General features: G+C 42.7%; 1 long non-coding RNA gene across 1 annotated transcript in view; it reads right to left on the bottom strand.

Moving 5' to 3' along the window:
- Positions 1-7374: 7374 nt before the first annotated feature.
- The window catches only part of LOC138985608 (uncharacterized), a 45207-nt gene continuing 31216 nt past the window's right edge, over positions 7375-21365 (bottom strand). The window contains exons 3-4 of the long non-coding RNA XR_011462642.1: positions 13606-13713; positions 7375-13234 (exon numbers count right to left, since the gene is read on the bottom strand). This is a non-coding gene — a long non-coding RNA (uncharacterized lncRNA). The remainder of the gene's footprint in view (positions 13235-13605; positions 13714-21365) is intronic.

The raw sequence follows: 21365 nt of genomic DNA, 5'->3' as shown, positions 1-21365 counted from the left end.
AACACTGGAGTGGGTTGCCATTTCCTTCTCCAATGCGTGAAAGTGAAAAGTGAAAGTGAAGTCGCTCAGTCGTGTCCGACTCTTAGGGACCCCATGGACCGCAGCCTACCAGGCTGCTCCGTCCATGGGATTTTCCAGGCAAGAGTACTGGAGTGGGGTGCCATTGCCTTCTCCGGGCAGACAATGAAGAGGAAATGGCAACCCACTCCAGTACTCTTGCCTGGAGAATCCCAGGGACGGGGGAGCCTGGTGGGCTGCCAGAGTCGGACACGACTGAAGCGACTTAGCAGCAGCAAACATACACTACTCTGTTTAAAATAGGTAACTGGTGAGAAACTACTGTATATCACAGGGAAATGTACTCAGTGCTCTGTGGTGACCTAAACGGGAAGGAAATCCAAAAAAAGAGGGGATATGTGCATATGTATGGCTGATTCACTTTGCTGTGCAGTAGAAACTAACACAATATTGTAAAGCAACGATACTCCAATGAAAATTCATTTTAAGATAAAAGATAATACCATAAGGAAACTGCTCGGCACAGAACAAATTTCCAGGAAAGAAAAGCTGTGAGTGCACTGGCCTCACCTCGGGCTGCAGACATCTTTCTCTCCCCGTCAGTGCCTTTCAGCAAGCGCTGGTGTTGGAAAGAACAGGAAGAGTAAATAGCTTTTCTTCTCACCCTGAGATCCCTTCTCCCTTTTCCCCCTCCTGCCAACCCCCCTTCCAAGGAGGGAGTAGCAGATGCCTTCCCACACGGCTATGGCAACTTTTTAGTAGCTCGGACCGAGATTTACTGTCAACAGCCCAGTAAGTCACAGCTGTTTGCAGTTCTTTTCCCTCCATTGCCTCTTGAATGTCAAGTCTCTTAGCTGAGAGAGCATCCTCCATTTGGCTACATTTTTGTTTTCAACATTTATTTTTTTTAATTTACTTGGCTGTGCCAGATCTTAGCACGCAGGATCTTTAACTGTGGCATGCGGGATCTAGTTCCCTCACCAGGGGTCAAACCCAGGCCCCTTGCATTGGGAGCTTGGAGTCATAGCTACTAGACCACCAGGGAAGTCCCTAAATTTGTTTTAAGAATTATTTCTTGCATGAAATTATATATTCAGCCACCCACCTTCCATTTCCAGTCTTCCTAGGTCAGAGACAAATATAAAAGCAATGACAGATGAGTTCCAAATATTATGCAGTGTACATTTGATTGTTCAACATTACTATGCCAAGACAGCCCTTGTACTCCCCTTTCCAACTGCCCTTTGGCCTCGTTTTGTAAATATGTACTACTCAGAATTGAATTTGTCTTGTTTCACTTCGTTTTCAGAGCATAGCCAGAGGAGATGCTACCCCAGCATCATTCTAAAGCCTCTTTGTTCCCTTTTAGAAGCGTGTTTCAAAAATCCTAGGCTTGTTCCTCATTTGTAATCTTCCCCAGGTGGAACAGCTGAATAAATTCAACACCCACAAGGTGCACATTTGTCACTAAAAGGTGACAGCAGAAGCACCATCACAGTGAAAAAAACAACAGGAGGAAGAGAGAGAAAGAAGACCTTAGGGCATTCTCTTCCCCATCAGTATCAGAACAAGGCACCTTGAAGAATCCATGGCGGGCTTGTTGCAGAGACAAAGCAGACAATAACCTCCTGACTTTCTTTTCTTCCTGCAGGTTTGTTTTGTTTTGTGTTTAATGCATCTGTTCTGACTATGCCAGCATAACACAAATTTATGCCCAAAGTAAACACTGATTTATCACTGAGCCACACTAAACATGATCTCTACTATATCTCTTTCCAGACCTATTTCCTTCCAGCTCTTGCCCCCTGCCCACTGGGCTCTCCTTAAAGGGACTAGGGGAAAAAATGCCAAAGCACAAACATGATTCCACTGTGGAATGACTCGGTGCCTGTGCACGGAGGTGTCTACCTACGCAACGTGAAGTTTCCCGCAAAGTGCAGTGAAGAGCAACATCTCTGAACCAAGGGTCTAGACTGAGAGATTGATGTTGGCATTTTCATCGATGATGAAAAAGGCCAGGGTTTAAAATGCAAAATGTTATTCTCCTCTCAGACCTGCCTGCCACCTTCTTGCCAGAAACTCAGCTCCCTGATGCTGGGACCACATCGCTTCTGTTTTTCTGCCATCTGACACAGAGTCAGGCACTGAGGGGCATTTGTAATAACAGCCCACAGGTCCTGAGAGCCAGATCCCAGCCATCGTTCCAAGTGCTCTTCATGGAGTAACTCATCAAACCCTCCTAATAACCTACTAATAGTGTTCATCACTCAGTAATGTCTGACTCTTTGGGACCCCATGGACTTTAGCCCATCAGTCTCCTCTGTCCATGGGATTCTCCAGGGAGGAATACTGGAACTACTAATAACCTCCTTCTAATAACCCTGCTGTTATCCTCCTCCTAATAACCCTACTGTTATTCTCATTTTACAAACGAGGAAACTGAAGCCCAGAGAGGCTAAGGGCATCTCCCTGGAACACACAGCTGGGGAGGATGGAGACAGGATTCAAATTCAGGCAGTCTGCATGCATCCTGCCTGTCCAGAGCTTTCAATCTGGGAGTTTCAAGCTGTGGTATAAAGTGAGATGAGGACAAGAAAGGTAAATTCCCCAGCAAGCTGGAAAGGAAACAAATCAATATCCACACAAAGCAAGCATCAGACAAGGAAGCAAAATGCTGGTGCAAAAAGAACCTTTTCTAAAAAAAAAGAAAACAAAAATTTTTTTCTTTTGTTTGATCAATAGAACTAGAGGGAAATTAAAGCTATACCAAAAGCCCAGGTAGGATACAATGATGACAGAGACCAGATTTTTTTTTCTTTAGATTCTAATTAATAGATTTCAACTATGGCAAATTCCACAGTGTTATGACAAAAGGGAGCACATATTCTGCATCTTCCTAAGCCTATCTACTTTAAAAAATAATTTTTTCTTTATTTATTTGGCTGCGTTAGGCCTTAGCTACGGCACACTGGATCTTCTCTGCATCTTGTGGGGATTTTGGTGTGGTGCACAGACTCTCTAGTTGTGGCGAGTGAGCTCAGTAGTTGCAGAGCACTGGGTTCATTGCTCTGCAGCTTGTGGGATCTGAGTTCCCCAACCAGAGATTGAACCTGCGTCTCTTGCTTTGCAAAGCAGATTTTTAACCACTGCCACCAGAGAAGTCCTGCCTATCTGCCTTTGCATGTGCTATTTTCTCTGCCAGGATTGTCTTTCTTCCCTTCTCATTTAATCAACCTGCTCTCACCCTCAAGACCCAGTTTTGACATAGCTCCTTTATGAAGTTTTCCTCGACTCTCTTCTCTGTGATTTCGAATTGATTTTATCTCCTCCATTGTATTCATTATGTCTCATAGTGCAGAGATTGCTAACTCAAATGCTGCAGGACCAAGCATGAGTAAACCAAGTGATGAGGCATAAGACAGGAAGTAGGGAGTGGTGAGCAGTGGGGTATTGGAGAGAAATTGCCCCGCTTAAAGGAGTAGCTAGCTACCACTCAACTGCAACCAGCCCCTGCCATATGTGAATACTTGTACTGTATTGCCAAATAATCTTTTTCGAGAGAAACCAGTGGCAATGGTTCATTTAAGGTGTCAACTTGACCAGGCTAAGGGACACTCAGATAGCTGGTAAGACATTTGTGAGTGTGTCTGGGAGGATGTTTCTGGAAGAGATTAGCATCTGAATCAGTAGACTGAATAAAAAAGACCACCTTCACCATGTGCGTGAGCATCAGCCAATCCACTGAAGCCCCAAATAGAACAAACTTTATTCTAGAATGAATTTGTCCTTTCTGCTTGAGCTGGGACACCCATCTCTCCTGCCCTTGTACATTGGTACCCCCAGTTCTGGAGCATTCAGACTAAGCTTAGACTTACACCATTTGCTCCCCTGCTTCTCAAGCCTTTTGGTTCAGACTGAAATGATACCACTAATTTTCCTATACCTCCAGCTCATAGACAGCAGATTGTGGGACTTCTCAGTCTCCACAGTGGCATGAGCCAATCCCTCATATATCTCTTTTTATGTATCTATATGGATGTAATGATTCTTTTTCTCTGGAAAACTCAAATAAATATATGCAGATGGGAAAACTTCTCAATTTCTAAATATTGGCATTTAATTTTTTTAAATATTGTGTCAGCCATCAATAAATTCTGCCTACTGGTTACTTGTTTATGTGCTTGCATCTAATAGTAAGTAAGCCCTTTGGTGGTTCAACAGCAGTTAAGAACACAGACCCACGCTGAAATCAGGGCAGTACCACTTGCCGAGCTGAGTGACCTCAGTATATTACCTAACCTCTCTGTGCATCAGGGTTCTCATCTTTGACAGATTTGGAGGAATAATAAAATGTACCCCTGCGACTGCTGTAAGAAATCCATTAGCTAATATGAACAAAGTACTTAGAATACTGTTTTGCACAGGGTAAGTGCTCAGTAAGCATTAGTCAACATCATCACCATCCTTATCATCGCCAACATCACCATCATCTTCATCTTTATATCCTCAGTACCTAGCACAATGCACGGCACATAACTGTCATACATTAGATGTGTATTAAGCTGAGTAATATAAATATCCCTATGATGGGCTCAAATTTAAAGACTGACATACTTAGGCAGTTAGGAAACTTCCAATCTGACATGTCTCCCAACCTCTTCAAGATCTGTGGTTGGGTGTCTTTCCAGATAACTGAATAGGAAAACTTTTATTAAACAAAGTTATCTCCAGAACTTGGACCTATTAAAACTCACTCTTAACAAACCTGTAGGTGACAATCATAGAGAACTAACTAGCAATGTACCTGTCTAAAATACTCACCTTCTCAAGACTCCCTTGTGGCTAGAGGGAATGAATATGTGGTTCCATTATATACAATAGATATAGATGGATATCCCTGGTGAGCACATCCCTTCCCAAGGCAAAGATTCTAGAGAGAAAGCGCTTTTTCCCTTCACATTTTGTCCTCCATTCTTTCTGCCTGGAATGTAGACAGTACCTGGAAGTGCAGCAGCCTTTTTGAGGCCATGAGGATAAAACATACACACAGAGCAGGAAGATAGAAGGAGCCTGGTTCTTGGATGACTTCCTTGAGCAGTTGTATAGCTAATTCCACGATAATGCTTATATTTTATTTATTCTCATGTGACTGAAATCATAGGGAACAATCTGAGCATGGTGTAAATGTCACTTTTGCTTGTATGTGATTTTAACCATAATAAACACCAGACAAAAGAAGAATACCGCACCTAGCCGAACAGAGCAACATACCTGCCCAACACCTACTTCCACAAGCAAACTTCAGGCCTTTTTCAAGGAAAATGCCTTGAAATAATATATAATGTTATTTATATATTCATATTTCTTAACCATTAACATGTCACTATTATAACTTATTTTACTGAGTTTCTCTTATATTAATGTGTTTCTGATGAAGAAAGTGGAGAAAACCACTAGACCATTCATGTATGACCTAAATCAAATCCCTTATGACTATACAGTAGAAGTGAGAAATAGATTTAAGGGACTAAATTGATAGACAGAGTGCCTGATGAACTATGGATGGAGCTTTGTGAAACTGTACAGGAGACAGGAATCAAGACCATCCCCAAGAAAAACAAATGCAAAAAAGCAAAATGGCAGTCTGAGGAGGCCTTACAAATAGCTGTGAAAAGAAGGGAAGTGAAAAGCAAAGGAGAAAAGGAAAGTTACCCATTTGAATGCACAGTTCCAAAGAATAGCAAGGAGAGATAAGAAAGCCTTGCTCAGCGATCAATGCAAAGAAATAGAGGAAAACAATAGAATGGGAAAGACTAGAGATCTCTTCAAGAAAATTAGAGATACCAAGGGAACATTTCATGCAAAGATGGGCTCAATAAAGGACAGAAATGGTAGGGACCTAACAGAAGCAGAAGATATTAAGAAGAGGTGGCAAAAATACACAGAAGAACTGTACAAAAAAGATCTTCACAACCCAGTTAATCACGATGGTGTGATCACTCACCTAGAGCCAGGCATCCTGGAATGTGAAGTCAAGTGGGCCTTAGAAAGCATCACTACGAACAAAGCTAGTGGAGGTGATGGAATTCCAGCAGAGCTATTTCAAATCCTGAAAGACGATGCTGTGGAGGTGCTGCACTCCATATGCCAGCAGATTTGGAAAACTCAGCAGTGGCCACAGGACTGGAAAAGGTCCGTTTTCATTCCAATCCCAAAGAAAGGCCATGCCAAAGAATGCTCAAACTACCGCACAATTGCACTCATCTCACATGCTAGTAAAATAATGCTCAAAATTCTCCAAGCCAGGCTTCAGCAATACGTGAACCATGAACTTCCAGATGTTCAAGCTGGATTTAGAAAAGGCAGAGGAACCAGAGATCAAATTGCCAACATCTGCTGGATCATAGAAAAAGCAAGAGAGTTCCAGAAAAACATCTATTTCTGCTTTATTGACTATGTCAAAGCCTTTGACTGTGTGGATCACAGCAAACTGTGGAAAATTCTGAAAGAGATGGGCATACCAGACCACCTGAGCTGCCTCTTAAGAAACCTGTATGCAGGTTAGGAAGCAACAGTTAGAACTGGACATGGAACAACAGACTGGTTCCAAATAGGAAAAGGAGGATGTCAAGGCTGTATATTGTCACCCTGCTTATTTAACTCATATGCAGAGTACATCACTAGAAATGCTAAGCTGGAAGAAGCAAAAGCTGGAATCAAGATTGCCGGGAGAAATATTAATAACCTCAGATATGCAGATGACACCACCCTTATGGCAGAAAGTGAAGAAGAAATACACAGCCTCTTGATGAAAGTGAAAGAGGAAAGTGAAAAAGTTGGCTTAAAGCTCAACATTCAGAAAACGAAGATCATGGCATCCGGTCCCACCACTTCATGGGAAATAGATGCAGAAACAGTGGAAACAGTGTCAGACTATTTTTCTGGGCTCCAAAATCACTACAGATGGTGACTGCAGCCATGAAATTAAAAGACGCTTACTCCTTGGAAGGAAAGTTATGACCAACCTAGACAGTATTTTAAAAAGCAGAGACACTACTTTGTCAACAAAGGTCCGTCTAGTGAAGGCTATGGTTTTTCCAGTGGTCATGTATGGATGTGAGAGTTGGGACTGTGAAGAAAGCTGAGCACTGAAGAATTGATGCTTTTGAACTGTGGTGTTGGAGAAGACTCTTGAGAGTCCCTTGGACTGCAAGAAGATCCAACCAGTCCATCCTAAAGGAGATCAGTCCTGGGTGTTTATTGGAAAGACTAATGTTGAAGCTGAAACTCCAATACTTTGGCCACCTCGTGCAAAGTGTTGACTTATTGGAAAAGACTTTGATGCTGGGAGGGATTGGGGGCAGGAGGAGAAGGGGACGACAGAGGATGAGATGGCTGGATGGCATCACCGACTCGATGGACATGAGTTTGGGTAAACTCCGGGAGTTGGTGATGAACAGGGAGGCCTGGCATACTGCGGTTCATGGGGTTGCAAAGAGTCAGACATGACTGAACAACGAAACTGAACTGATGTTTTTGAATGTTGTTTCTCAATCTCATCTTTCTCATAAGCTTGTGGTTTCTATTGTGCAATTTACGAATATAATGCAGTTATTTTTAGTAACCTATGTCCTATTACAGTAGAACTGTCTGCACTCTTTTTGGAGGACTGCTTACCTCTGGACTTTTTGCCACATGAAAAACAGTTACAATGCTTAAGCCACTATTTGTTACATGTAGTCAAACACATTCCCAGCTGGTACACTTATTTATAAAAATCTAGCATTAGAGCTTCTGAAGTTTGTCAAGGATGCCAAAGGATTTTTATCTGGAATATCAGTTTGCTCAGGCAAAAAGGTCTCTCCTGATAAACGTACCTTCATCTTTCCCCCACCACTAACACTGATCACATGTGAATAGGGGACCACCAAGTTATGCTGGAAGGAGAAAGAACTGATAGGAGAGCACTTTGGATGCTATCATAATATGGGTCTTAATTAATCTTTGTGAAAGCCTCTCTCTCTGAGTAAGGCTTGATCAGTTGCTCAGTTGTGTCCGACTCTTTGTGACTCCATGTACTGTAGCCCATGAGGCTCCTCTGTTCATGGAATGCTCCAGGCAAGAATACTTGAGTGGGTTGCTATTTCCTGTTCCAGGGGATCTTCCTGACCCAGGGATCGAGTCTGTGTCTTCTGCAATAGCACATGGATTCTTTACCACTGAGCCACCTGGGAACCTGAGTAAGGTTTGGGTCAGCACATTTCATGAGCCCCATGTGATGAGATGTTAGAATTCTTCCGAAAACTGCGAAGGGTTCTCCCTGGGTAATTCAGGGAGTGCGAGGCTTTTCCCACTTTTGACATCACTCTGGCACTGTAATGATTCCTTGCTTCCACTGGCACAGTTTCTAGTGATCCAAGAAATGCATCAAGGAGACTACTAATATTGGTTTCACTCATAGATTTAAAAAGCTGCCTGTGATGGGAGACATGGTGTGGTCCCTGAGCCCATTGCTCTCACCACATGTCCTAAGAAAGTGAAAGTCACTCGGTTGTGTCCGACTCCCTGCAACCCCATGGACTGCATAGTCCATGGAATTCTCCAGGCCAGAATACTAGAGTGGATAACCTTTCCCTTCTCCAGGGGATCTTCCCAACCCAGGATCGAACCAGGGTCTCCTGCATTGCAGGAGGATACTTTACCAACTGAGTATCAGGGAAGCCCCACATGTCCTGAGAGCTGGGTTAAGGTCCTTTTTCACTGTATTTATATTTATTTAAATTTAAAAATGAGTGTTACAGTACAGTCAGTTGGAAATAAAAAAAGATCATAACTCCTTCAAGCACAAGCAGTTAAGCACTGTAGTTACTTCAGAATTAACAGCATAACAAGCTGCAAGTTTTCCTTCCAGCTGATATGTCATATTGTGGCAACGATATGGGTTAAAGTGTTAAACTCTCCTGATGTGAGGCATCTACCTCATCTTCCCAAGTCAGAGATGCCTCCTGGGCACCAAGAGTAATAGGGAAATTTATCGCTATTGCTCTTGTTCCTATTTCCCATCGACGGCAGAATAAAACACATAGACATCCAGGGTTTTGCGAACAATAACATCGGAGTTTAAACAAGTTCTAGACAAGGCTTCCTTGGTGGCTCAGTTGTAGAGAATCTGCCTGCCAACGCAGGAGACTCAGGTCTGACCCCTGATCTGGGAAGATCCCACATGCCACAGAACAGCTAAGCCCATGTGCCACAGCTACTGAGCCTGTGTTCTACAGCCTGAGAGTTGCAACTACTGAAGCCTGTGTGCCTAGAACCTGTGCTCCGCAACAAGAAAAGCCACTGCAATGAGAAGCTTGAACACCACAACAGCTTGTGGAAACTAGAGAAAAGCCCAAGCAGCAACAAAGACACAGCACAGCCAAAAATAAAATACATAAAAAAAATTTTTTTAATTAAAAAATAAAAGTTTTAGACAAGTCTTCATGAACAGTGCACGCTGCCTATCAGAGTGAGGTTTCCAGGCCAGCTTTGAGTTCAATACGGGGCCCAAAATGCCCAGGTTCTATAAATATACCAATCACTTTATTCTCTCAGCTCAGTGGTCTTTGTCTTCATTTACAGTGCAATCTACAATGGAGGGCTTCCTAAGTGGCTCAGTGGTAAAGAATCCTCCTGCCAAGCAGGAAATGCAGGTTCAATCCCTGGGATCCCTAGAGAAGGAAATGGCAAGCCACTCCAGTATTCTTGCCTGGAAAATCCCATGGACAGAGGAGCCTGGCAGGCTACAGTCCACAGGGGGGCAAGAGTCAGACATGACTTAGTGACTAAACCACCACTGCCACCCACCTCCCACATGAAGTCTCTGGTTTCATTTGCACAGTTTCCTTGGAGCAGAGTGACAGAAGCCTGATCTTTAGGAATACTGATGTCCCAAACGCTGTGCAGAGCTTGGAGCCAACCCACCACTGATGTGCACTGCCCTGAATCCACTATTAGGATTCTCGTGGGAGCTAGGGTCAGGGAGTGAGAATACACCCACACAAATTTAATTCATCTGTGAACAATTTTACATAACAGCCCTTTTATAAAACCTATTGATTTAATTTTTGACTTAATTTTTTTTAATCGTCAAATAACATTTTTGGGAGGATGATGACTAAAAATTATGAAAGACCCAAATTTTCCTCTATAATAGTAGAAAAGCAGTGATTTGTGCTTCAAACTGATAAATGAAAAAGTAGAATAGTAATCACAAGCAATATATTTAGAAGTATAGGGTAAGAAGGGCACTTGGACAAACACAGAAGCTCTGCTTTAAATAGAACCTCTGCCTTAAAATCTTTTTTTGCCTTTTGAAGTTTGGGTTTAGATTTATTTTACAACACAAAATATTCATATCCACTAATAATAGCAATAGTTTCATTGTTTTATATTGTTTTTTTATCATTTTTTTATGTATTTGGCTGCACTGGGTCTTAGCTGCAGCACACAGGACCTTCGTTGCATCATGCGGGATCCTTCCGTGCTCCACACAGACTCTCTAGTTGTGGCACATGGGATTAGTTGCTCCACAGCAGGTGAGACGTTAGTTCTCAGACCAGAGATTGAACCCTTGTCCCGTGCATCACAAGGCTGATTCTTAAGTACTGGACTATCTGGGAAGTCCCCTGGTTATCTATTTTAAATACAGCATTGTGTACATGTCAATCCCAAATTCCTAAGTTATCCTTCCCCCTGCAATCGTTCCCCCAAGTAGCCATAAATTCATTCTCTATAAAACCTTTTAAATCTGTCTGTTAACCGATAGGCATAGGGCAGACCTGTTATTAACCTGGCATGCACAAACCTTCTCCCATGGTCCACCAAAGACTTTCCATGTGAACTCTCTACTTTGTCTATAAGATCCATGTCCATAAGACTGTTCCATACATCAGTGTCTCTTTTGCTGTCTCGTACACAGGGTTATTGTTATCATCTTTCTAAATTCCATATATATGCGTTAGTATACTGTATTGGTGTTTTTCCTTCTGGCTTACTTCACTCTGTATAATAGGCTCCAGTTTCATCCACCTCATTAGAACTCATTCAAATGAATTCTTTTTAATGGCTGAGTAATACTCCATTGTGTATATGTACCACAGCTTTCTTATCCATTCATCTGCTGATAGACATCTAGGTTGCTTCCATGTCTTGGCTATTATAAACAGTGCTGTGATGAACATTGGGGTACACGTGTCTCTTTCCCTTCTGGTTTCCTCAGTGTGTATGCCCAGCAGTGGGATTGCTGGATCATAAGGCAGTTCTATTTTCAGTTTTTTAAGGAATCTCCACACTGTTTTCCATAGTGGCTGTACTAGTTTGCATTCCCACCAACAGTGTAAGAGGGTTTCCTTTTCTCCACACCCTCTCCAACATTTATTATTTGTAGACTAGGAGGAGGGAGGAGGGTTCAGGATGGGGAGCACATGTATACCTGTGATGGATTCATTTTGATATTTGGCAAAACTAATACAATTATGTAAAGTTTAAAAAAAAAAAAAAAAAGATCCATGTCCTTGATTTTCTTTATGCATGTAGACTGCATCTTCTATTTCTCCATCTGGTGAACCCATTCAAACCCTCCTTCCCCAAATACAAACTTTGAAGATTAATGCATGGTTTAGATACCAAATAATAGTAGTTATTATTTGCTATTTTTTTATCATCATTACTGATGACTATTGCTGTGGCAGACAAGTTCTTAGGGTAGCCCCCATCATCTCCACCTCCTGGAATTCACACCCTTGACGTCATCTTCCCCTTAAGTGTAGACACGACCTTCAACTAGGAGATGTGGTACATATTAATATATGTATTGGAATATTACTCAGCCATAAAAAGGAATTAAATTGTGCCATTTGTGGAGATGTAGATGGACCTAGAGTCTGTGATACAGACTGAAGTAAGTCAGAAAGAGAAAAACAAATATTGTATGTTAATGCATATATGTGGAGTCTAGAAAAATGGTACAGATGAACCTATCTGAAGGGCAGGATTAAAGATGCAGACATAGAGAACGGATGCATGGACACAGAGGGGAAGGGGGAGTGAGGTGAACTGGGAGATTGGGATTGCTATGTATGGCATATAGTTGATGCACTTCATTGTACAGCAGAAATCAACATAACATCGTAAAGCAGCTATAAAACTCCCAAAAAAAAAAAAAAAAGGATATGGCAAAGACAACATGCTCTATGTGACTACATTACATAAGCTTTCAGCACCTGCCTTGCTGGCATCTCTCTCTTTGTTGGCACAGAGGAAACAAGTGGCTGTGTTGGGAAACTCTGGGTTGAACAGAATACTGGCTGCCTCTGAAGGGACTGAAGATAAGAAACTGAAACCGTCAGTCCTACAGCAAGGCACTAAATCCTTCCAACACCTGCTTGGAAATAGATTTTTCCCCAGCTTCAGATGAAACCACGGCCCCAGTTAACACCTTGATCACAGCCTTACAGAAGACCCAGTCAAGCTGTATCCAGATTCCTCAGCCAAAGAAACGGTAAGATAATATGTGTGAGTTGTTTTAAGCTCTTAAGTGCATACTAATATTAGCATGCAGTGAAAGATAACTAATACATTACATTTTAATGTACTGAGTATTAATACAAGAAGTATTAAGTGATAATACATTAAGCATTCATGTAGAAGTATTAACTTACATTAAGTAGCAGAAAGAACATAGAAGAAATGATATATAAGGAATATAGATAAGGAAGAGAAGTGTAACTTGTAGTTGATTCCTAATAAATCCAGAAGAAAATCTTTCATGCAGTAAAATCACAAAATGCCTCATTTCTCCATTTTCCAAAGACATTTTGCCTCCTTTCTGCTTCCCCCCAAATAAACACCACTTTCGACTATCAAAGAAAAGTTTCACGCAAATGAGACATCCCACTAGAAAAGAAGGATGATCCCAGGGTAGGAGACCAAACAAGAAATCTTATTTAGTGGCTCCTAACCAAGGTGCTTATGAAGCCCATGTTTCAGGGTCTAATTTATAAGAAAACGCTCAGCCGGGACTTGATAAAGTGCATCACTGGAGAAAGGAGAGCGAGGGAGCAAGTCAGTCCCAGTCCTGCAGTTGCTCCATAACCATGTGCAGAGCCATAAGTGCAGAGATTAATGACTTCTCACAGCCATAAATTCGTTTTTTTTTTCTCTTCGATGAGTCCTAGGGGACAAGAATCTGGTTATAATCGGATGTGTTGCAATATTGCTTTTTACTTACAATTGTAGTACTGAGAAAATTGAAAGGAATAGCATAAGGCTCAAGCATGGTGGTGATTTAAAAGGATGCTCTTCAAGGTGCCCGGCTGCTGCTCTCCCCACCCTTTCCTTTGCAAGGCACCTGCTCCACCCGGGAATGGCCGCCTTGGGACGAGGCAGACACTGGGAAGTTGGAACCACCATCCTCCCTGTGGCTGACATTCATAACAAAGCACATTTCCTCCACTTCTGCTCTGTGTTTTGCCCATCTCAAACAGATTATGACATTATTACCCAAGCTCAGGAATCAAGAGAAGAAGGAAACTCCTTCCTTACCTCCGGCATCTTCAGTTTTCCGCAGTGGAGCAAATGGTCATTCCCCCAGATCTTTGTGTTTGTTTCCATGACATCCACTCTGAATGCATTTACTCAGGAGAGAAGATGCTAAAGGAAACAATATATCTAAGACACTTTACACTTAATGTCCGGCACTTTGTAGGTACTTAATAAATGGGGTGCCTCCACCTAGAGACTGTTATACAGAGAGAGGTCAGAAAGAGAAAGAGATAGTATATTAACACATATATATGGAATTTAGAAAAATAGTACAGATGAACCTATTTGAAAAGAAGAAAGAGAAACACAGATGTAGAGAAGAAATGCGTGGACACCAAAGGGGGAAAGGGAGGGAGGGGATGAACTGGGAGACTGGGGTTGGCGTATGTACACTACTATGTATAATATAGATAACTAACGGGAACCTGTAAAGCACAGGGAACTCTACTCAGCGCTCTTTAGTGGGAAGGAAATTCAAAAAAGAGGGGATATATGTGTACGTATAACTGATGCCCTTTGTTGTACAGTAGACACTAACACATCATTATAAAGCAACTATACTCCAATAAAAATAAATAAAAAATGGGATGCTTCCTTTACTCCTTCCTTTTGCCGTCAGATCCCTCCCCTCTTCTAACCCTGGCCTCACTCACATTCTCACTGAGATGCTTTGGAATCAGTCCCTGACTCTGACCCAGTGGCTGACAAAGCCTACAGAGTGGTCCCCAGACCAGCAGTAGCAGCATCCCCTGAGAACATGCTAAAAATGCAAACTCTCAGGTGCCAGCCCAGAGCTATGGCATCTGAAACTCTGAAGGTGAGGACTGGACATCTGAGTTTTAATAAACCCCCCAGAGGATTCTGAGCTGGGCTGCAGTGTGACAGGCTGGCTCCAATGGGATAACCGCTATTCCAATTTCTTTCAATGCCTGATGGATCATCCACATCAATTTCCGTCATTACAAATTCTGAATTCACTGGAATTATTTTTGAAAAAAAAAAGATTGGTTGCCAGAGCTTAGAAATCTGTTCGAGAAATTTCTCTTGCTACATATGGGAGAGGACTTCACTTGAATACTAGGTATAACTTATGGATGAATTACTCTGGATTTTTTGTGTTTGTATGCATCTGCTCTCAGAGGTGTGCTGGCAAGTGTTTAACAACTGGCTCTCCAGGGAGAGGATGCCCTGGTGTGTAGCATTTGCCAGTTTCTGTGGTGTAAATACTACCATCACGACATCCACAGATGCAGAGTTGGGAAAAGACAAATACATTGGTTCTTGCAAGCTGGCACCAGCAGGTTCCAAGACCCCACTGCGTGCTTTCCAACTGGAACCAACATTTCTCAGGGTAAAGCATATGATTTATTTTTTAGCTGTGCCTCATGGCATACAGATCTTAGTTCCCTAACCAGGAATTGAACCCACACTCCCTACAGTAGAAGCACAGAGTCTTAAGCACTGGACAATAAAGGAAGTCCCACTTGAACTTTTTTATTTTTTATTTATTTATCTGCACTGGGTCTTAGTTATGGCATGTGGGATATAGTTCCCTGACCAGGGATCAAATCTGTGCCCCCTGCATTGGGAGCTCAGAGTCTTAGCCACTAGACCACCAGAGAAGTCCCCCACCTGAACTTTTAAGGGAGTAGGACACTTGACTCCTCCCCCCCCCAAATTCTGCCAGCCCCATGAGAAGAGGACTTGCTGACTGGATGGTGACAGCTAGAGACAAGTCTGTGGGCACATTTCACCAGTCAGCAGGGTTCTGTGATAAAGGCAGGAGCCAGTCGGCCCCTTCCTCTTTCTCCATGAGTGATGGGCCTCTTCCCACATCCTACGTCTCATTCACGTCATGAGACAAGAAGCCAAAGCAGCACCTGGCTCCTTCTCCAGCGGCCGGCGGGGTCTGTGGACCTAGAGTGTAAGCCCTCTTGGACTTTCATACGCAGACACATAGATGACAGAAGTGCAGTTCCGAGGACTGAAGAAGGAACGCACTGGGCACTGTGTTTACCATTAATGCATTCCACATCCCTCTTGACTATCATCCTTGTGTGGGGGGCAACCTCATCCACAAACCCTAAAGCCCTAACCCTCACTTCATTGCTCTGACAACAGCAGGTACTTGTTTCTTTATGGCATAAGAAGAGCCTGGGTTTGACATCAGACTCATCTGAAGCTCAAATCCTACTCTATCACTTACGAACCACATAACCCCTTGAACAACCACATAACCCCTCTAAGCCTTAGTTTCCTCATCTATAAAATGGCAATAGGAAGAACAACCTCTCAGAAGGATTCGAACTGAAAGGGATGATATACACAGGCAGCTTGACTGGTGTCTGGAACATAGCTGTTGTTGTTTAGTTGCTAAGTCATGTCCGACTCTTTGTAACCCTAAGGACTGTGGCCCTCCAGGCTCCTCTGTTCATGGGATTTCCCAGGCAAGAACACTGGAGAGGGTTGCTATGCCCTCCTCCAGGGGATCTTCCTGAGCCAAGGATTGAACCCACCTCTCCTGCATTGCAGGCGGATTCTTTACCCCTGAGTCACCAGGGAAACCCCTAGAACATAGTAAGTGATCAATAAATGAGACACTTTTTTTTTTTGAGTCTTGTTTCATGGTGAGGGCCAAAAGGCTCAAGTTGAGTTGAAATTCAGCTCTGTGTCTTAAGTTCAGCTCTTAAAGGAAAGCCTCAGCCCCTAGAGACCCTGGGGGTCTCCCCTCCCAGCTCCTCCTCAGGACAGCCGGCCCTGCAGGGGAAGTTGGGACCCACAGTGATCAGGACGGTCCCATGTGGCAGCTGCAATATAGAACCCCACCCCCACCCCAAGCCAGGTCCACACACACCAAGTTTTCCCCTACACAAAGTAATCTGTAGTCAGGGGGTCATTCTCTCTCCCATCTAGCAGACCTCCTGCAGGGAACTAGAGCCAAGTCCAAGTTCTCTCTCTCTGTTTAAGGGCCATGCAAATCAAAGCATGTGGCTGAGCTTGTGTCTCAGTGCACTCAACATTTAAAGACAGCCTTATGTAAGGATGGGTAGGCCCAGGAGCACAGAAGGAACCAAACAGGTGATGTGGTTAATGCCCCACAACCACAAGCAAACTTCTTAGTTCTGACAACCAAAGGAAAGGTAGATTGTAGCACTTCTCAGTGCATATGGATAAGAATCCTTTCAGTTCAGTTCAGTTCAGTTGCTCAGTCTTGCCTGACTCTTTGCGACCCCATGGACTGCAGCACACCAGGCCTCCCTGTCCATCACCAACACCCGGAGCTTGCTCAAACTCATGTCCATCAAGTCGGTGATGCCATCCAACCATCTCATCCTCTGTCATCCCCTTCTCCAGTATGTCCAGGGCAGGGCCTGAAATTCTGCATTTCTATCAAACTGCCAAGTGAGTCCAGTGCTGCAGGTCGATGGGCCACATTTTTTTGCCATGTGAGATCTTAGTTCCCCAACCAGGGATCAAACCCATGCCCCCTTCATTGGGAGCACAGAGTTTTAACCACTGGACCACCAGAGAAGTCCCCTTTAATAGTAAAATACCGGACAGGAGTGCCAATATAGGCTGGGAGATGGAAACGCTGGCCTGCAGGGTAGAAGGCTCCAATGTAACAACTTCACAAACAAATAAGGTTCTCTAACACCTCACTGCAAGAGAAACATTTAAGCAATGAGAAAAATTTGGCTTCTTAATAAAGAAATTGCAAGAAGATAAAGTGAAGCTTATTTGCAATCTTATACTTTAAAAATTATCAGTGGTATGCAAATATCATCCCTTCTTCTGTGACTCCATGCTTTCATTTTCATGACATGAACTCAGTCATAAATTATAGTTATTGTAATTTCTAATTTAATTGAGAATTTTCTTTTATGTCAGAATCGTGCTCAGAAGGAAATGCAAAATCAATATATCATGCTCTTGTGTTTTATTGGCTAGGGTTTAAATACATTTGTTCATTTGACTACTCACTGATTGCATTTTTAAATATAATCTATCTCAATGATATTTTTCTCTACTACACACAAAATACTTTAAGGCCATAAAATTTTGTGATAAATAGTAACTCCTCTTAGAAGCCAATGCATCAGCAATTCCTTTGAAGTGTTTCTTGAAAACGACTCTTCAAAGATGTTATAATGAGGTTGTGTCTATGTGACATCCAAAAACATCTGAAGCAAAACTGTTTTGTCTACACTGAGCCAAGTCTTAGGATATTTACATACATTTGAAGACACAGAGGAAAAAGAATCCTGGCAAATAACTGATTTTCACTTCACATCCTGCTCACAGCAAGGGGAAAAAAAGAGCTCAGACCGAATAATGCTTAATTAATTAAAGTAAAAGCTCATTTCTGACTTATAAACATTACTGGATAACCTCACTAACCCAAAGTCCTTGGTTTCCCACACCAACCAGAAAGTCTTTCAATTTCAGAGAGAATGGAATGAAAACATAACTAAATCATGTCTTTAAAGGAATGCTGGGACAAAGCAGGAGTTAAAGCATCCAAAGATAAATAGGAAGCCAGCAAAAGCCACAAAGCATCCAAAACACCCTCATGAAATTAGAGTTCACTGTAATCCAATTAGTGGCAGCCACCAGTGGAATCCAGTCCGGACCTAGAAATAGAGGTGAAAAGACTGCAAGGCAGATTCTACAGCAGAAGTAATGATTCTATCTAACTGAAGGTACAGCCTGCGGACTTCCCTTGTGGCTCAGGGATTCCCTTGCGGCTCAGCTGGTAAACAATCCGCCTGCAATGCGGGAGACCTGGGTTCAATCCCTGGGTTGGGAAGATCCCCTGAAGAAGGGAAAGGCTACCTGCTCCAGTATTCTGGCCTGGAGAATTCCATGGACTATGCAGTCCATGGGGTCGCAAAGAGTCGGACACAACTGAGCGACTTTCACTTCACTTCACTTCACTGGGGACTTCCCTGGTGGTCCAGTGGTTAAGACTTCATCTTCCAATGTAGGGGGTTGGGTTCAATCCCCAGTTGGGGAGCTAAGATCTCACACACCTTGGCGCCAAAAACCAAAACATTAAACAGAAGCAATATTGTAACAAATTCTTTAAAGACTTAAAAAAAATTGATCCACATCAAAAAAGCAATAATAAAATTAAAATGAATAAACTAGAACTTGATTAATTCTGTTGCAATGGGCCCCAAATTTTAAAGTGGTACTGACTATTGAGGGATCAGGACTCTCTTGGAGGACCCCTAGATGAAACAAGCAATTATTACCATAATAATGCTGCAGAATGAATTCCAACACCACCACCACCACCACCACCCTCCCTAAAAATCTCAGTGGCTTACAAAAAGCATTTATTCCTGTGTTCATGGGTCTTTAGACTGGGTGTGGGTTGGTTCATCTAGGCTGCAACTGGCTGGATGCCTCCAGGTTACAGGTTCCATTCAGGTTTGTTAAGGGGCCTAAATCAGAGGGACAGTTGTTTCAAGGTCACCAGGATGCAAGAGCACAATCTAACTATACAAGCGCGGTGCAAACCTCTGCTCACACCGCCAGCTCTAAAATCCCACTGGCCAAGGCAAATGACGCAGGTAAAAACCCAAAGTCAAGAAATGCAGCAAGAGCCTCTATGCAAGGCGTGTCAGGAATGGGTGTGAAAATCCATCAAAACATCAGAAGAAAACATCAAGTGGAGAAAAAATTAGGTGTGCAGATGATGTTTTATAAATGCCTTTCTGATCCTCAAGGTTCCTTGAAGGAATCTCAGAGATTAAATTAAGCTGTTAACCCTGGAAAAAAAAAATGGGGGACATCCCTGGTGGTCTAGTGGCTGAGAGTACGCCTGCCAGCTTAGGGAACATGGGTTCGATCCCTGCTCCGGGAGGATTCCACAATGCCATCGGGGAGCTGAGCCTGTGCACCAACTACTGAGACTGTGGTCTATGGCCCTCGAACTGCAACTGTGGAGCCCACGTGCCACAACTACTGAAGCCCGGGTGCCCTAAAGCCTCTATTCCACAATGAGAGAAACCACTGCAATGAGAAGCCTGTGCAATGCAACTAGAGAAGTAGCCCTTGCTCGCCACAACTAGAGAAAACCAGCACAGCAGCGAAGGCCCAGTGCAACTAAAAATAAATAAATTAAATTAGACATTTAACAACAACAAAAAAAAAGACATGGGATCACGGAGTGAAGAACTGGAACCATTGATGTGGTCTAGCACACTAGATACACAGGTGTTTCTCAATCTTGTATTCCTTGTCACTCCCCAGACAGCCATCTAGACTTTCTTTTTCTGACCTCCCCTCCTGCTGTGAAATGTTATAAGCACCCATATATCGTATATCAGTTTGTGTTCTGAATTGATATCTGGGCCTCATACATAGAAAGAGTAACATTTGCTTACACACTTTACTCAATAACCAGGGTTTGCTACCCTGGAGTCAAGAGTGACCATGAGATACATTTGACAAGAAGGAGAAGCAAAGTCCACTCGTCCTTCTCCACCCAATGTTGCAATTTGAGCTCACCTCCACTGCTTTCTGGGAAGAAGAAACCTGGCCACGGGTAGAACACATACAGTGACCTCTCCCATCACATCGTGACCCCCACTCAGTTTGTTGTATATCTCTATTCAAAGTGCCCGCCCCCTGGGGCCTGCTTCTCGCCTTGACAAGCACCATTCTTATCTAAACAAATCATTTTATGCACGAAAGCCTCTCAAACGCAGTGCGTCATTACGAATTCGCCCAAGTTCATTTGGACTCTCTAACAACTAGACAATCAGAGAGCAATGATCCTGTAGCTGCCACCAAAATCCTTGCTGTAACTGGAAATGTCATCTCCTAATAGGGTAATGACAGGCTACAGCTATCTTCAGAACATACTACGAACACCTATTATTGATATTATTAGCTTAAAGTTAGAGTTTAATTCCCCTTAATAAAAGTACTGCAGTTTTTCACATTAATTATGACAGTGATTAATGTGCCTACAAGCATATAACAGTCCTAAATAGCAAAAGATGGTTCTGCATCAGTTAAAAATTGTATTCAGAAGCTAAGAACAAATCCCTAAAAGATTAAGAGCAGCTTAAATGAATTAAGAGTTTATTTTTCTCACACATAGAAGAAGACCAGAGGTAGACAGACTAAGGACAAAAGTAGATATACATTATGAAAGTAAGCTTCTGCTTTCTTTCTACAACATTGTCCTTAGCATATGGCTTCCAGCCTCAGTGTTGCCTCATGGTCAGAAAATGGCAGCTAGAGCTCCAGATATCACATCCATGTCCCAAACAGAAAAAAGGAGGAAAGGTGGAAGGGCAAAGTTTGTGATTTTCAACTGACTCAAGTGAGTTAAGTACTTGTTAGGTGCTATTGATGTTATTTTTGTGTACTATCTGAAATCATTTCATGTTCCTTGGGAGGAATGTGTTACACACTTTGCCCACAAGCATGTGGGTACATCATGGTCACTCAAGTCCATCTGCCCTGAAACACTTCTCTTTCCTTTATTGCAGTGTCTGTCTCCCCAAGACCACCAACACAAAGTATGCCAGTACAGTATCGTCCTAATTCTTTATTGAAGACCTGGGTCAGTTGCAGAAGGAAACTTCAATATAAAATGTAAACATTTAAAGTTCTCACTGCTAGAGCTTTCCTTTGAGTTGTAAAAGGAAGCAATCGAAACACAAGAACCCTTCACACGTAGCAAAATTCTTCAGGTACCATCCTCCCTGGTTTGATCTGGCTTGCCCAAATTCAAGTCTGCA

Source organism: Bos mutus, chromosome 25, assembly GCF_027580195.1.
Source record: "Bos mutus isolate GX-2022 chromosome 25, NWIPB_WYAK_1.1, whole genome shotgun sequence".
Classification (NCBI taxonomy): domain Eukaryota; kingdom Metazoa; phylum Chordata; class Mammalia; order Artiodactyla; family Bovidae; genus Bos; species Bos mutus.
This window is presented reverse-complemented; position numbering and strand designations above follow the sequence as displayed.